Consider the following 17691-nt stretch of genomic DNA (forward strand, 5'->3'; position numbering starts at 1 on the left):
AAATGTTTCTAAAACAATTGTTTAACTGTACATTCAGAACTAGTACTTATCAATTATAAAATCGAAAAAACAGTATTTTATAAAGTAATTCCTTTTCATAAAATTTAGCTTGAAATATAACATATTGTGTATAAAATTTTATGAAAGCTTTCAAAAAAGCAACTGAGATAATACTGAATGTCCAAAATTCGAAAAATAATACTGGTATCGACAAGTACTCTTGAGGAAAAGTAATGCCAGAGGAGGGTGTCCCGTTAGAAACGGGACTAGTATTCGGAAGGAGAGAATCTCAAGCCCCCTTCCAAACGTCAAGATGTAGATGTTAACTGCTTCCCCTAACTCAATTAAGGCATGTGAGGGGATGGTTGCTTTGTAAATGATACGGCCGATTTCCTACCTCATACATGTTCTATCCGAGCTTGTAGTCCATGTATACTGAGTCCACTGTTGAGGGGACATTACACTATAATCTTCATAATCTGTTATCTTTATACATGTTTTCTTTCTAGTTAAATTGGCAGTGGCGAGTTTTCGAACTGAAATTTTCTATATTTATAGGTATGACATGTATGAACGCACAAATGACCTGTATTACTCGTTTAACTTTTGTGAATTCGTTAAGTCGTAATTCATTCCCCCGCTGCACCAGTGAATATTTCATCTGCATTTAATAACGACGCTGTGAATGCCCGTGAGTTGTCTGATTCCCTAATTGTTTATTTGTCTGAACTGTTCCGCTATGAGTACCATTTTTAGCACACTCTTAATATTTGCTCTTTCTTCCTTCTCTGTGTAATAGTTGTCTGACTTTCCCATCAGAACAGATGTTTGTGATGATTTATTGTCCGGCACTATCACAAGAATTTCAACAAGAAGTTACTGGTTTCGGCAGTCACTGAAAATGACGATGCGGTTTTCAGAGAGGTTAGTCAACCACGGCATCTGTGCTATGATACCAAAATTGCCAGTGGCTGCTGAAACCAGTAATTTGTAATTTGTAATCGAAATTTTCAAAGTAAATAATCACTGGCATCTCTATTACGACTGAAATGTCATTACCTCCAAGAACTGATATTTGCAGCGAACAGCGACATATTGTGTAATAACCATGTCATACACCCTTTGTTTTGCGAATTCGGAGATGGGTATGTCGATATTAATAACCATTTCTAATTTTTTCTGCGTATACTATCGTGGTTAGTTTAATATTTTCAAAAATGATTTATTTGCCAACATTGGATAAGGGTTCCGAGAGTTTCATTGATTAGTAATACAGACGGAGAACATCTTCTTCTCTTCTTTCAGAAAATGGCTTTGTGCTAATATCGTAGGCCTCTCAGACACGGGCCTGCGCCTCTACTGTGTGTACTTTGACCCCTTTACATTTATGTCAGATTCAGAAATTCATTATTATTGTTGTTAAATATATAGTTAATAAATATTTGTATTACTGATTTCCTCCATTGAATCTACTCTCCAACAATCTCCATTTCTGAATGTTTATCACAACCTCCTTCATCTTCAACAGAAACGTATCTCGATTTCAGTCGCCTACTGCAATACAGTTTTTGCAGTGTCTTCTCACAGTATGAGTTCCACATAGAGCTACGATCAATATTTTTAACTCTATTAACTTCTTTGGTAATCCTTGATCGAGCTTTGATATCACGGTATCCCTTCTGCTTTTATTTGCTTTCTTTGCCTGTATCAGGCAATTCGGCACCTCTCCATTACTCTAACAGTCGTACTTCAGTTGGATACATAAACAGCAAAAATGAGTTATTTCTTCCACTGTTATGTACCCAACATTCGACATATGCCTATTCCTCATTATCCATATTTCTCAATGTTCTTATCACCTCTTTCTCGTTCCAGATTTTCTTAAGGATCTATAAATAGCATAAGTTTCACCTAGTTTTATATAGCTCTAGAGCCTATTACAATGTACACACAAAAACATGTCTGTGAATCGAATAGTAGCTTATTTCTGGCTGCTTCTATTATTATTATTATTATTACTATCATTCTCATTATTATTATTATGACTTGACTTCCAGCATTCTGCACAATTTTTGAGAAATGAAATCAAAACATGTCATATTTCACGATGACATTTCTTTGTTGTCTTTCAATGCAATCATAAGCGACCATCCGCTAATATGAAATAACGCGGACACTGTAGGCTTTATTTCATTTCTACATGTTTGAACTTATGTCATCAAACAATTTCTGTAATATGGGTTCCTGAACATGAAAATAATTAATATTAACGCGGGAAGGCGGAAACAGTTGTGAATCACGTGTAAAAATTACGCACGTAAATGCAAAAAGTATCTATATTCTTTTACAGAATATGAAAAAGTCGATTTATTCATAACAAAAGAACGCTGCTGATAGCGACTGGAGCCGTATTTTCATAATTATCTTGACAAGAGACAAAACTTTTGTTTAAGTTACACAATGAAGACGGTTTGTGTGTAAACATTCGCAGCGAGAGAGCATAGGTACTACATATTATTGTACATGTCGCCGACAATATGGACGAAGGGCTAGGGCGGGGTCCTTTTATGTGGAATTGATTTATCATATCGTGCCATGTTAAATCCTTTTGTCGAGGTTAAAATCCAATTTCACACTGAGACAATAGGGCTACAGACGTATCAACCTCTAGAATGCCGTTCAGATTGCGTATTTAGCACAAAACAGGAATTGCACCTTTTTTTCCCAACCTCCCGTGCTTATAGTGATAGGGAAACCACACCAGTGCTCCTGTCAGCGACGTGTACCTGCGCTTTTGTATGCGACGCTCGCTCGCCGTATCAGCGCCTTCTGCGGAACAATGGTGTCCCAGCCGACTGAAAAAAAGTGTTTTGTTGTGCCGGGCGTCCACTACAAACAATAGGGTTAATTTTTTTCGATTTCTTGTATGTGCAACTTAGTGTTCAGTACATCACGAGATACAAAAACCAAACTGCGATTGCATGTAAAAATAATTTAACGGAATCATAAACAGATTAACAAATGTTAAGATAAAAATATAAATGAAGTAGTAACAGCAGTGAATTGAATGACATGCTTTCGGTATTTTACTATAGTCTGTTATAGTATGATCCAATGTTTCTGGAAGTATTGCAGTTTTCTCTTTCAGGATGCAGGTGACTGTTCGCGGTTACATTCACAACAGCTCTTAGCGTGTTAGGTTATAGTCGCAACAGTCTCTTTCTTCTAGCGTTTATCTCGTCATAAGGATGTGATGTTTTTCGTTAATTTCTAAATTAATGTTATGTTTTGTTCGGATGCCATCCTGTGGCGAACGTCGTAAGTTAGCCTAGGCGAGGGAAGTTTTGTACAGCATCTGTTGTGAATAGTGGAAAAATTGTTATGTGTCATTATCTTGTTTTACTAGCGCATCTTATTTTCCGATGCGGAGATTGGGAGCCATCTCACAATTTCCCTAAAAGAATCTGAAAAACCGCCTAAAAACCACTCTCACACAAGCCGGTTAACAGACCAAAGGTCATTAACCCCCCGTGCGCGCTCTATCCTGGTCTCGCTCACCGCCCTGTCTCGAAAGATTGCTAACTGCGAACAGATTCTTACGTTTACAACAGTAGTGGCGCTTATTGTACTTGCATGAGACTGCAATCTACTAGGTTTTTTTTAATCTAATGTTCAATTTGCTCATCACTGCAGATATGTTTCGCCTCTGTTGGAAAACTACTCTCGATAGCACCAGGATATTACTAGCATCGTCATAGAAGCAAAAATGTAGTCATCGGGGCATGTCGTTTCCTCAAATCTCTTCATTAATCGCTTTGACGCTTGGCACTTCGTATTTTATCCTGATCACTCTCAGATACTAAAGTGAAAATTTTCACCCATCCATCAAACAGTGATTCACTTTTCGCATCGTCCTAGCGAACATCATCGATATCCGTGTGAATACATGTTGTTGCCCAAGTGCAATCTTATAAACACCTGCCACCTTTCGTACACATCTCACAGCTAAAGACAGATGAAAGACTACTCCTGTTAAGGACCAACTATTCATCGTGGCGTATTAGTCCGCGACTGCTTTACGGCCTTCACTCCGTGGCAAGTTCTACCTAACTCGTTCAACTCAGAGGCAGTAGACAAGCAGTTTACTACATACTTTTGGTTCTTCATCGGCAAATGTGTACGTACATATCAAAAAGAAAATGAAACTGATGCTACAAATTTGTGTACTTACCAGATGCGTTTAATTTGGTGTGCTTACTTCAAAGAGAAAATCTTTTGATTTCCGAGTGTCTTCATTTCTTCTCCACTCGTGAAAACATTTTTTTGGTGGTGGTTCTCGTGAAGTTGTGCAAAGCTCCACCGTTATGCCTCCTGGTAGAGTGTAAAGATCTCGCCTGTACTGAACTACCAGTTCCCTGCTTATTTTCATTCTGCGTTATCACAGGGATTTGTATTTAGAGGTAACTCATCTTTAAAACAGGAAATCATCACTGCAGAAAATCGTATCATAAGAATGTGTAGTAGTCACCCTCGGTCATATTGCAGTACGTATTTTCTGTCATGAAGTTTGTTGTAAATAATCAAGTAGAAATGAGAGATTGGAAAGGTCTTACAAGAGCAGCTCAACGAAATGGATGGCGTCTTGACAACTGGTTATAAGAAGTACATCAACAATGATAAAACAAGAGTAATGTAACGTAGTCGAATTAAATGATATGATGCTGATAAAATTAGATTAGGGAATGAGGTGTTAAAATGTTATTCAGTGAGTTTCGATATCTGTGAGTGTAGTAACTGACGACAGCCGAATTAGTGAAGACACAAAACGCAGACTCGCTTTGCCTAGAAAAGCGTTTCGGAAACTGACAGATTTGTTAGCACGTAATGTAAATTTAAGTGTTAGGAAGTCTTCTCTGAAGGTACTTTTATAAGCAGTGCAGTCATGTACGGAAGTGAAAATGGACGATAAGCAGCTCAGACAAGGGGAGAACAGAAGCCTAGGAAATGTGGTTACTGCACAAGAATGTTGCTAGTTTTATTGTTATGTCGGGTAACCAATGAGAAGGTACTGAATTCAATTAAGCAAAAAATAAATTTGCGGCATAACTTCATCAAAAGAATGGATCGGTTAACAAGAGACATTCTGAGGCATCACGAAACAGAAGGGAGTGTGTGTGTGTGTGTGTGTGTGTGTGTGTGTGTGTGTGTGTGAGGAGGGGGGGCGGGGGAGGGTGCTAAAATTGTAGAGGGAGATGAAGGCGCTTGACTCTTGTAAGCAGGTGCAAATGGATGTGGGTACCAGCAGTTATACAGAGACTGTGAGGTTTGCACAAGGACAGACTAGCATGGGGAGCTGCATCAAACCTATCTTCAGACTGAAAACAACAACAACAACAACAGAATTCAAAAGTTGTAATGATATCCATAAATTTAAGACTACGAGAGAAAAATGAGCTTCAACAGGCCTAATTTGTTAAAAAACTGTCTTTAGTTCGGAAAGGGGTGAATAATGCTGCTACTAAAACCTTTGATCACTTACCCATTAATGTTAAATGCCTGACAGAAAGTAAAGCTCTGAAAGTAAGCTTTCCATCAATAGTAGTTGTCGGGAAAATTTACATTCACATATAAGATGGCAATGTTCCTTCTGGGGGGCACCTTAATTCCACAGAATATATTTATTTATAAAATAGTAGCTTATCTAGTGCAGCAGTATTACATACTCTTATTCATCACGTATGGTTTTCTGTTATGTGAACTCACCTGTAAACGATCAGCTTTCAAGCATATTGAAATATCAACTATGCTAATATTCTGTAAAAAGGACAGTTCCATGTCATAACGATTTATAATGGAAATTGACACATGAAACATTAGTAGCGAAACCACTGCCACTGACTGGTGCCTGTTCAGAGTGTCAGCGCACTGTGTTGGTGACTGGACTGAATCAACGGAGTTTTCTTTATACACAAACAACCGAATAACTGTACGACAAATATCCTGTTCAAAGTTAATGGAATAAAGAAAACTTTGCGGTCTTTGACTTGTGACGCCTCAAAGGAAGTCAAAATACAGTGACATTAACAATGACATCATATGTTAAACAGACCAAGAAATAAATAAGCCACGAGTTTTATCCATTTTATTCAGAAACTGATACGCCGCTATTTTTAATCCACTGACATTATGATGGACACTTTTCAAATATTACAGTTCGTTTCGTATAGAAATAAGATGTAAATTACCAAAAAAAGCAGTTTCTGGAGTATAAGCCAATATTTCGAATCATATAAAGGCACACAAATTTCAACTATATAATGACTAACAAGTAAAGTATTTGGGCTGGAAAATCCACACTTACACTATAACCCGGTGCAGGGTGGTGTAAAGATCCTTTATTGCACCGGCGAGATTCGTTTATCTGTAAACCACGGAAGTCGTCCATTAGAGGCCACTGAGTATGCCATGCCGAATCTTTGCGTACCACTACGCCATTCTAGACCATTAGAGACAGTGCACTGTGTATGTAAAGTCTCGTTTTATGAAGTTATTTGTGTAGTAAGGCATCAGATGGCTCGGCGGTTGGTAATCAACTCTGCTATAAATTACGATTGGTTGAGACGAAGGTAAGAGGAACTCGACTTAGTGAAGACGGTATTCGTACAGAAGATGGATCATCCGCATGAATTCTGGTATCTGCTACAGTGCAAAAACGTTATCACTGCTTAGGAACTGATACTGTTGTAACACAAACATGTAGCTATGATGTTGCTGACGATAATGACTAACACCTCACTGCAAGCGGTAGTGATACGGCAAGTCCGAGAAGCGACAATGGAAGCAGTGAATGTCAATTCCAACTCTCTCGCGATAAGAAATTTTAAGACGAAAATTCATCACGGTGTTTTATGACAACATGATGACTATCACGTCAGAGTTTCAGCACATTATTACATGTTTCACGAAAAAATACTCTATACTGAAGGCTAAAAGCGTACTGGACTACGTGGCAACGAAAAGACAAGACAATACATTTTTTAAAGGAAATCATACGCTGCGGCTCAGTATCATCAAGCATCGTGTAATGACGAAGTTTTGGTGAAGCACGAGGATGTGGTTCTTCCATTAATTATTGGCATTTAAATTGCGTAATTGGACGCAGACAGAATATCGGGTGTACAGAATTTACAGCGTCACTGCGATTTATTACTAATTTGAAAAAGGAGTTTACGATAACATAAATAACGCATAAATATCCAGACGGATTCAGAATGGAGCTGTGATCAGAGTAAGTTCAACTATGAGCTTTCTTCAGAATGAACGTTTCCCATGAGAGAGGAGAGAAACACTGTCTCAACGTTGCAATCTGTTAACAGTGCAACACACAGCTACACGATCCATGTTGCTATATCTGTGGACAGACGATTGGCAGACGGAACGTACGTATGCTTCCAAGAACCAAATAGAAATTTTTGACCCCTTTTGTAAATAAAAAGAAAAAAGAAAAACGGTGCCCTACAAATCTCTTCGTAGATGCAAGTGTGAGCAGGAAGATGACGAAAGAACAAGTGAAGATGTTTTTTCTGTCATTTTGGAATCTGAATTTGCCGAAAAAGTCACTAGTACTTTGTGACTCTACTTTGTGACTCCTGGCCTGGATATAAGGATGAAAGATTACTACTGGAAGCCTCTGTAGGAAAAGATGTAGTTTTAAAAATCTTTACACCTCAAACCACAAAAAATGCTCAACCTCCGGACGTGTATTTCTTCAGGCAACGTGAAGTGTGTACCAAGAGAATAACAGATTTCTTAAACTACATTCCACGAACATGCAACCGAAATTGCACGACAGATTGTTTATCATGAAAATGCATTCTGTCGTTTACTATCAATTGTCTGCGGATTTATTACGCCTATGCCTTGTCAGTCGTGACAATAAGCTGGCTACGATATTGCTGAACTTGTGAACAACTTTAAATGTGTTACTGACGTGACGTTCAGTACTGATATTATAGGATATGCATTTATGACAAGTGATCAACTTGCTCTTCCTCACTGCACGTTTTGCAGTCATTCATATTGCCTTGAGCACTTTTTTGCAGGTCCTCATTTCTATTTGTAGTTAAGGTATCTGCATTGTGTTTGGCTTGTACAATGACATCTGGAGTTACATCTAGAGAACGTTTGCAGTCTTGCAGAAAACAACACTCACCAGCACATTTATAAATACTTAATGGTACTATAATGAAACTTTCATAAAGATATGTTCGTCCGAGCGCAGATACTTTCCTCGTACGATGGAAGAGGAGCAATGCTTTTACAGTTCCTGATAGTGGGTGTACGTCTCTACATCATTTCCGACCAAGCGATACTGGTAAGACATTCTCAACACTATACTTGTAATGACATGAGGCATCTCCGATAGTGAGCTTATTGAGTGCCCTCTCACCTTGGCTTGCGTCAGCTGATACTCACTGCGAAGACTCGGAGCTTCCGATAGTCGTAGCGCCTATTCGCAACGAAGGTCTTTGTAGGGCAAAGAATGTGCAGCACGCCCCATGAGCAATTCAAATATGGTGGCAGCACGCTATCACCTATTCATTCAGCACGGGAGCAGCTGTGAGCAGAAACCAGATACAGGTGGTGACAAAACGCGACCCAAATACTCCACAAAAGGCAAACCGCGAGACAAACAGTATACGACGCACGTTGCTAACTGTTTTCCAAACATAAACTTCTACGTCGCATTATTGTTCGGCAAGGAAGTATTTTAATCAATAAACATGAGCCAAGTTTAACAGATTGTGATTCAATATTTGCTTGTGCGTCTTCCTAGTATTATCACTATTTTCAGGTTCGAGAAAGAAGAGTCACTCATTCATTTGTTACTTTTTATGTGCAGTTGCCATTTTTCTCACAAGGTTGTTCGTAAAATCCGAGTGCACCACATATCTGTGAATTGTATAAACTTTTTTGGTTATGCTTTAGTGTTTTAGCTGAGTGTTGTGTTTTTCAGATGGACATTGTGAGATAGTATGATGTTTATATAGACGGTGTGGCAGAGCGCCAGGAAACCTTTTTCAAGCTGGGTGTCGTCCGAGATCAGACGTCATTAATCGGGTCGGCGCATTCGGTACGGGTCTGGATTATCTCTCCGTCTCTCGCAAGCGTTTGCGTTACGTATTAAGATGTGCAAACAGATTTAATCAAGAACGACTACGTTGTTTTCTACAGTGTGGAAAAACAATTGTACTGTTCATATTACCAGATACTAAGCAACATACTTAAGGGAACACAAAATGCTTCCTGTAGCTTTCCTCCTCAACCACACACTGAGCACCTCCGTATGTCTGCATCGATAATTACATCCACGTACGTAATCCGGAAGCCACCGTACTGTGCATGGTGGAAGCTACTTTTACCACTACTATCCACTTCCTCTCTTGTTCCCCTGGCAAAGAGAGCATGGAAAAAACGACTGCCGGTACACCTCTGTACGATTCCTAATTTCTCTTGTCTTTTCTTCGTTGTCACTGCGAAATCTACGTTGGCGGCAGTACAGTCGTTCTGTAGGCAGCTTCAAACGCCTGTTCCCTAAATTTTCTCAACAGACATCCGCCGTAGAAGTGTCGTTTTTCGTCCAGGGATCCCCACTTGAGGTCCGTAAGCATCTCCATAAAACTTGTGTGTTGATCGAACCCACCTGTAACAAACCTAACAGTATGCCTCCGAATCGCTTCGATGCCTTCCTTCAATCTAATCTGATGTGGATTCCAAAAACTTTAGCAGTATTCAAGAATAGATAGCACTAGCGCTTTATACGCGGCCTCCATATTTTTTCTTAAAATTCTCCCAATAAATAGAAGTCGAGCATTCGCCTTCGCTACAACCCCCATCGTTCCATTTCATATCGTTTTGGAATGTTATGCGTAGATATTTAATCGGTGTGATTGTCTCAATCAGTACACTACTAATGCTGTGCTCGGACGTTACGGGTTTGTTTTTCCCACTCATCCGAATTAACTTACATTTTTGTACATTTAGAGCAAGCTGCCACTCATCAAGCCAACTACAAATTTTGCCTAAGTCATCTCCTCCTGCAGTCTCTCAGGGACGACAACTCCCACGTGCACCCCAGCATCATCAGCAACCAACTGTAGATTGCTCCTCACCTTGTGCGGCAGATCATTTATGTGTGTGTAGAGTAGGAGCGGTCCATCACACTCCTCTGGGGCACTCATGTCGATATTACTGTCTCTGATGAACATTCACCGTCGACAACAACACAATGGGTTCTATTACTTAACAAGTCGTCGAGCCACTCACTTATTCTGGGACCTATTGCGTGTGTTCGTACCCTCTTTAATAGTCTGCTGTAGGGCACAGCGTAAAACGCTGTCCGGAAATTTTATAATATGGAATCCGCCTATTTCGCTTCGTCCGAGGCTCGAAGGGTGTCTTGTGAGAAATGGGCAAGGAAAGTTTCGCACGAGCGATGCTTTCTAAATCTATACTGATTTGTGAACAGAAGCTTTTTCGACGCAAGAAAATTGTTATATTTGAATTGAGAATATGTCCAAGAACTCTACAGCAAATCGATGTTAAAAATATTGGTTTGTAATTCTGCGAGTCCGATTTTTACCATTCTTATATAGAGGAGTCACCCGCACTTTTTTCCAGTTGCTGTGGATTTTTCACTGGGCGAGAGATTCGCGATAAACGAAAGCTAAGTAAAAAGCCAATGCCGTACCCTCAATAAAACGAATTGAGATTCCATACAGACCTGGTGGCTTATTTGTTTTCATCTATTTCAGTTGCTCCACTACGCCAGGGATGCCTATTACAATGTTCTCCATACTGGAGTTTGTACGACGGTATCTTTGTACGATCTTCATGAGGGAATGTTCCGTTAATTGCGAGATTTAAAACTCCTATTGCTACACCAGACTGGTCAACGAGTGACTGAATAGAAGCCTTCGATCCGCGTGGCAGTTTTACGTAGGACCAGAATTACTTCGAGTTCTCGGCAAGATCTTTTGCTATGATATGACGGTGTGAGTTGTATGTTTCTCGAGTAGGTATCTCTACAGACGCACGAATTTCTATTTACTTTGTCCTGTCGTCATCTGCTGTTCTTTTTTGAACCAGGAGTGCAACAATCTCCGTTTCCTCAGCAATTTCCGAATTTTGTTATTAAATCAAGGTGGATCTTCTCCGCCCGTAATCCACTTACTAGGCACATATTTCTCCAGAGTGCGATTTACAACCAGTTTATGTTTGCCCGTAAATCCTCTATGTCCGTCATATTGGAACTAAATGATGTCCATTCATTGTATAAGTGGGATGCTTATCTGCTCTTTCTAGCAAAAATAGTCTCCTGACCACTGATCGATTTATTAACTTTAGGAACCATCGTCGCTACGATGACCTAAGGATCACTAATTCTGTCTCTATACTGACACCGTCGATAAATCGAGTCGTATTTGAAGCAGTGAGTGTCGGCTGTCGAGCTAGCTGCTCAAGACCGTTGTCGGAAACCGTGATCGAAAATTCTTTAGAAGTTTGCTTGTGCGTACCACCTGCAACATTCATAGACGTGCCAGTTTATACAGGTGCGTTTAAGTCTGCTTTAACTAATGGATATGACCCGCGTACTCCCGCGCTACTGATCGTAGGCTGCTTTTGATTTTAAAGCTGTCCCGGCGGAATCGGGTGGCAGGTAAAAATATCCGATGATTAACTAGAGTTCACCTATACCTGCAACAAGCGTCCAGATAACAGATATCCGAAGAAAACCGCAAATAAACACGAATAGAGCAATCCAGTTGTTACTCCTAGACTTTCGAATCCTGATATGATGTCACGCCCGTTCCAACATAGCACCGCAATCATGCACATGTACACACAATATCCTCTTGGTGCGTAATTATAACAGACTCCCTCTACTTAACAGTTAAACCTGCCTTCAAGTTTACGACTCCTACCAGATCTAACACACTCACTATGCTCCACGTCATTTCTAACTCTTCACGTCCTAATTCCCCCTCCCCCCCCACACCATAACCATGTCTCGACTGCATCTTCGTCACAACTGCCCCACATCCAGATATTTCACCACCCTTCCACATTACACCCATTCCTACATATCAATGCCTCACACCTTACGTCACCGGAACCACTCGACATCTCCTATCCCTAAATTACCCCCCCCCCCCTCCCCACAGTGGAGGTTCATTCCCGTTTTAGTGCAGTCCATTGCTTCATCAACATGTACTCTCATAATTTCAATAATTTAAAGAAATATATAAATATTAATATCTGAAAACTTTTCCTGCTACCAAAAAAAAAAAAAAAAAAATTGTGGCTGAAGGAATGTTGCACGACTACCAGCCTACGCCCGTCTGTGAAGGGCGAAGGAATGAATGTACCAACTGATTTCTTCATAAACATGTTTCCCTCGAATATGAAAATCTTAGAACCGATGAAACAGTGAGTGCGCTCTCAAAGATATCTGCAGTCTACGGAAGGCAAGCTTACTCTAATGACGTTCGTTTTGCAGAGACGTGAATTCTTTTACAAAGAAATATATTAAACAATTCCTCCGATGCATATACAGTTCGCCGACTGTTTCTGAACAATCATTCATTGTTCTGCGATTCCAGGTTGAACAGAACCACTCTGGTAAACATTAGGCTGATGTCCTGCCCTGTCACAATGACGTGCCTGGAATCTTCTTAACATAAGATATTTGCATAAACCCACTATGAAAGCTCATAAATGTTAAGAGATAACGTGTGGCGTGAGGAAAGGCACTCGGCTAATCAAACACATGTCAGTGTCTCTGTCACCAAAGAGTTACATAAAACTGTGATAAATGACGGAGCTTGTTCGTATTTGCCATCTTACTGGCAGAGAACATCAGCGAGCAATTTAACTACAATGTTTAATTCAGTCAATTTGTCATACAAATTCTTAAATGGCTTAGTCGGTTTCGATTGATTTATCGTCTTCAGTAACCAGTAAATACGTCTTGGCCTATGACTGCATCATCAGAACAAACGAACAGTCAACATTTATGTGAGGCTCCTTCTAGAAGAGACTGGTGAAATTGTATTAATTAATAAAATGTACATTAATATACTCTTAATTAACAGGGATTCTAATTATGATACATAAATTCGAATATGAAGCAGTTAGAGCTTCATTTTGGTTTGAATTTTCTCTCAATCAAATGACGTAATTTTCTTCTTGCTGTGCTCTATATACGTGAAAAATTGAAGTGGTAGGGCAATTCAACGAAAACGGCCGCTTATAAGACCATTCACTATGCTGTACAAATGAATCTTTAGATTCATTCATTTCTGTACCTCAAAGACAACGATCTTTACAAGCTTTTACTTATACGTAATTTTAAGGCGCAAGAGTAAATCATGAGAAATTTAAGATATGTGTAATCAATTATCAATATGTAAGCTGTATATCACATTCATTTTTGTGCGTGGAGTTGACGATACTTCCAAAGCAACACACCGCCAAACACTGGTGCTACCCTCGATTTCCCCAGTGTAGTCGTATTTGTTGTGCCTGTATGGATACATATGCAGTGTCTGCCAACACATAGTGGTAGCCACCAGAACATCTTCTGCCTCTTTCGCATAAATGTGGCGTGGTAATAACAAGGACATCTCTCTATTTTCGCATCAATATATTTTTCAAGTCAAAAATTATAGGTTATTCTATAATATTCTAGAGATTTTATGAATTTTTCGAATGTTAACGAATATTTTCGAATTTCGAAATGTTCTACAATACAATTGGGAAACTGGACTGGAAAAATAGTCTGATCCGATGACATGAGCCACGTAGTAATGACAGAGGAAAAGCTAATCGGAAAAGTGTACCCAGTTGTACAGAGCGCCTACGTAAACAAAGAATTGTTGTATGAGACAACAGTTTTAGCAACAAAAACGACAGTTCAACAAAAAAAACTGCGGATACAGAATATTATACAGAATATTACACTAGAGGAAGAAAAATTTTTGAAATCTGTTGATACAATGATGAGCCAAGACGAAATCGTGAACTTTACAATGGAATTCTTACATGGGCTCTATGTTCCCTATGTGTTCTAAACGTCATCATAGAAGCGGAAATACTAATCAGAAAAGAAAAAGGCCTGTCAGTATTTATAGCACGAATTCTACTCATTTCAACCAACATGCGATTCCCTTCTAATAGACTTCGTTTATGGTAAGATTAGCTACGGAAGAAAAGCTACGTAGCACATGTATTTACCGCCGTGACAATCACTCACTATTCTTTAAAGTTTACTCTGCAAACACTGAAACGTTTCCCATTGTGCTTTATTGAAATGTATAGCACAATGGCATACATTCCATTGTTGCAGAGTGAATTTAAAAGAATCGTGATTCTTACACGGATAACTATACGTAGCGTTTTCGATTACTACAAAATCTATTCGACTTTACTCAAGAAAGCAATACAACAAATTCAGTTTGCAACACACACTGACGGAAAAAAATCACAATGCAAAAAATTATTAATATGGGGTAGGTTACATAATTAAGTGATTAACATTGCAATATCACATGTTATGGTAAACTGGAGATATGCCATTGTAAATGTGAACTGCTGGTACATCAATAAGTGGTACAACCGCCAGGATGTTGAATGCTGTTGTTCAGCTGCCAAGTGTCAATTTGTGGGATAGACTTCGATGCTTGTTGCAGTTGGTCAGTCAATAAACGGACGGTTAATGCTGTTTGTGGATGACGCTGGAGTTGTCGTCTGATGACGTCCCACATGTGCTACGTAGGAGACGAATATATGATCGAACAGGCCAACAAAACGTGTCGACACTGTAGAGTATGGTGGGTTACAACAGTGGTATGTGAGCGAGCGTTATCATGTTGGAAAACACCCCCTGGTGTTCAGTTCATGATTGACAGCACAGCAGGCCGAATCACCAGAATGACGTATAAATTTGCAGTCAGGGTGTTTGGGATAACCAAGAGAGTGCTCCTGCTGTCACGTGAAATCTCACTTCGGGCCATAGCTCCAGGTGTAGGTCAGGTGGCGCCTAACACGATGGGTCGTCCCTCTCGGTAATGCCACGTGGTCGTCCGCAGTCCTGTGTTTTTGCCTCTGTACATACTCTTGACCACCGCTGCCATCAATCTGTAGCTACATTGCTGTCAAGTCTTTCTGCAATATCGTAGCAGGAACATCCAGCTTCTCTTAGACGTATTACACAACCTCGTTCAAATTCAATGACGTGTTGATAATGGTGTCTTTGTCGTCTTAAAGGCATTCTTGAGTAACATCAACGCACCACGTCCAGTCTCAAAGGCAGCTAACGCTCAAGACAGTTACAGCATGTATTTAAAGCAAACCTGATTTGCATCCTCATGATGGCTCTACTAGCGACACCTTTATGCGACTGGCGCGAAATCTTAATAGACATCATCTTTCAGATGTAGAAACACGCCTACCAACTTCACGTCGCACGTCTCCTTCTCGGTATTGCGACTTTTTCCGACATTGTAGCTTGGGTAAACTAGATGTTGTTTGAATGAAGTGGTTAATTGCACTTTTTTTTCCAATTCGGAAAACAAATGGGGAAAAAAGATAATGTGTAGCGAGTCTTTCAGTAGTTCAGTATATTATTTCTCACTGCTACAGATAAACGACCATGTTTCCTTGATGATGAAACCGTGTTGCTAACTGTCATTACTTACACATATGAGAAAACACTGAGCAACAACCACCATTCTGCAGTTATCACTGTGGATTTTTGTGGTTGTTTGTATCATCGCGTCTTTTAAATCTTTAGCGGATATGAGAAGTTGTCACTAGCAGTAGAACTCCGACGTACAGTGCTGATATATATATATAACAATTCCTTTTTATGCAATTAATTAACAAATACACGTGTAACAATAGTGTAGCACTAGCTATTTACTGTCATTATGTAGCACATGCGTTATTTTGTAAGAAGGCAACTGTTACTTTATGGATTTTATTACTTCATAATGTAACAAAACATTTCAATCGAATATGCTTCCACGTTAAAACTGTACGTCGGACTGACTCTTAGCAAGAGCATACAACACCATTCTGGAAGTTATTTTTACTTGAGCTAGAGGAATTTACCGATAATGCGCTCTAAGGAATAATTTAGGAATATACAGTGCTATACATTTTTGTGCTATTATGGTTCAGCTCTAAATGTTGTAGCCAATATTTACGGAATAGGCTACAATGGACTACGAGAGGTAGTGTTAAATTTTCAGTTATCGTCTCGAAGCGTAGCTCACTGAGGAAATCTAGATGGGCTGCGACTTTCTGTCATGGGCCCTCCTGCAGCGTGCTATGCTACTGCGGTTCTTGGGTTTCAGTGCGTAATAGTACTGCAGACGTGTACCTGAAAACTGAAATGCGTTAGCAAGCGAAGAACTGACAGTAGTAAGGTTTTAGGCCCCCAACAAATTAACATTTCGTCCAATAACGGCAAATTTATTTTTAAAAAATTCTCCAAACTGATATTATTTCTTTTAACACGTGAAATCTGACAAACGCTAGTAAACGCAAGAGGATTACCAATACGCCATTAATATTTGAAACTTAGGCAATTTGCCGTTAAGTTTTGCAATGTTGACATTACGTAGTCCTTCTGTCTCAAAGAATTCAATGAGGCACAGTATGTATTCAAGCCTTACTAAAACAGACAGAAAATTTCAATTGACAAATGTTACGAAGAAAACTACATCAATCTTTATTAAACATTTAATAAATACAACTAACAACTATAAACGCAGAAATCAAAGCAACCAATGCGCAGTTACAGAATAATGTGAAGAATAGGCTTTATATAAATTAGAGAAATATTACATGAACTCTAAGCAGACCGCAATTGACTCAGGCTAGTTCTGTAAAAGAATCTATAAATACTATTTGAACACAACGCCCACAAGCAGTAAAATTAAGATTGGGTACAAAAACATATTAGACACGGCCAGCTCAAATATATTTCTTAAATTACATACTGGGCTCAAACCTGATAAGAGAGGAGTAACTATAACATACACAGTCGGAAGCTTTTAGCAACGTAAATTATTCAAGTTACACTGTTAAAGTCTTCAAATAAAATCGGGATTAACTCAAACTTAAAAACATACAGTACAAAGAAGACTGTGGCGCAGCGTAAACTGTTCAAACAGTCTACACACAAAGCTGTTCACCAAATAAGTCCAACAAGCGCCGATGACTACGGCTCAGAAAACCCGATTTGCTCATGAGTATTGTAGCCAGAAATAGCTGACCAAGTTCCACCAAATCGGAGCGGCGTGCGTCTCGCGCATGTAAGCTGACAGAACAGCGGCACACAATCGCTCAAAATGATATTCAGTTGCGGCAGTTGCTCATAAATTCTACGTCCCACATGGCTGCTATCACTCCTGGATGGCCATCCTCCAGGTAAACGACTGAGAGTGAGCTCACGTGCGTCGCCGGTATGTCGGCGCGGTAGAGAGAGTGCACGCCCTCTGGCGGAATGCCAAGGAGGCTGTTGCTTAGCTACACAGGCAAAGAGATCGCATCGCGCTTTCCATACAGTATCGGAGAATCTCAACTGGCGCAAACGAACAAAATATTAATTACGTAACTTTGTTT

At 39.6% G+C, this 17691-nt stretch overlaps 1 protein-coding gene across 1 annotated transcript in view; it reads right to left on the reverse strand.

The window, feature by feature from the left end:
- LOC126253330 (LIM domain only protein 3-like) overlaps positions 1–17691 on the reverse strand; it is a gene marked incomplete at its 3' end in the record, with an annotated part of 1158153 nt that overhangs the window by 210079 nt on the left and 930383 nt on the right. The gene's annotated exons all lie outside the window — the stretch shown is intronic.

The sequence above is a fragment of the Schistocerca nitens genome, chromosome 4 (assembly GCF_023898315.1).
Source record: "Schistocerca nitens isolate TAMUIC-IGC-003100 chromosome 4, iqSchNite1.1, whole genome shotgun sequence".
Classification (NCBI taxonomy): domain Eukaryota; kingdom Metazoa; phylum Arthropoda; class Insecta; order Orthoptera; family Acrididae; genus Schistocerca; species Schistocerca nitens.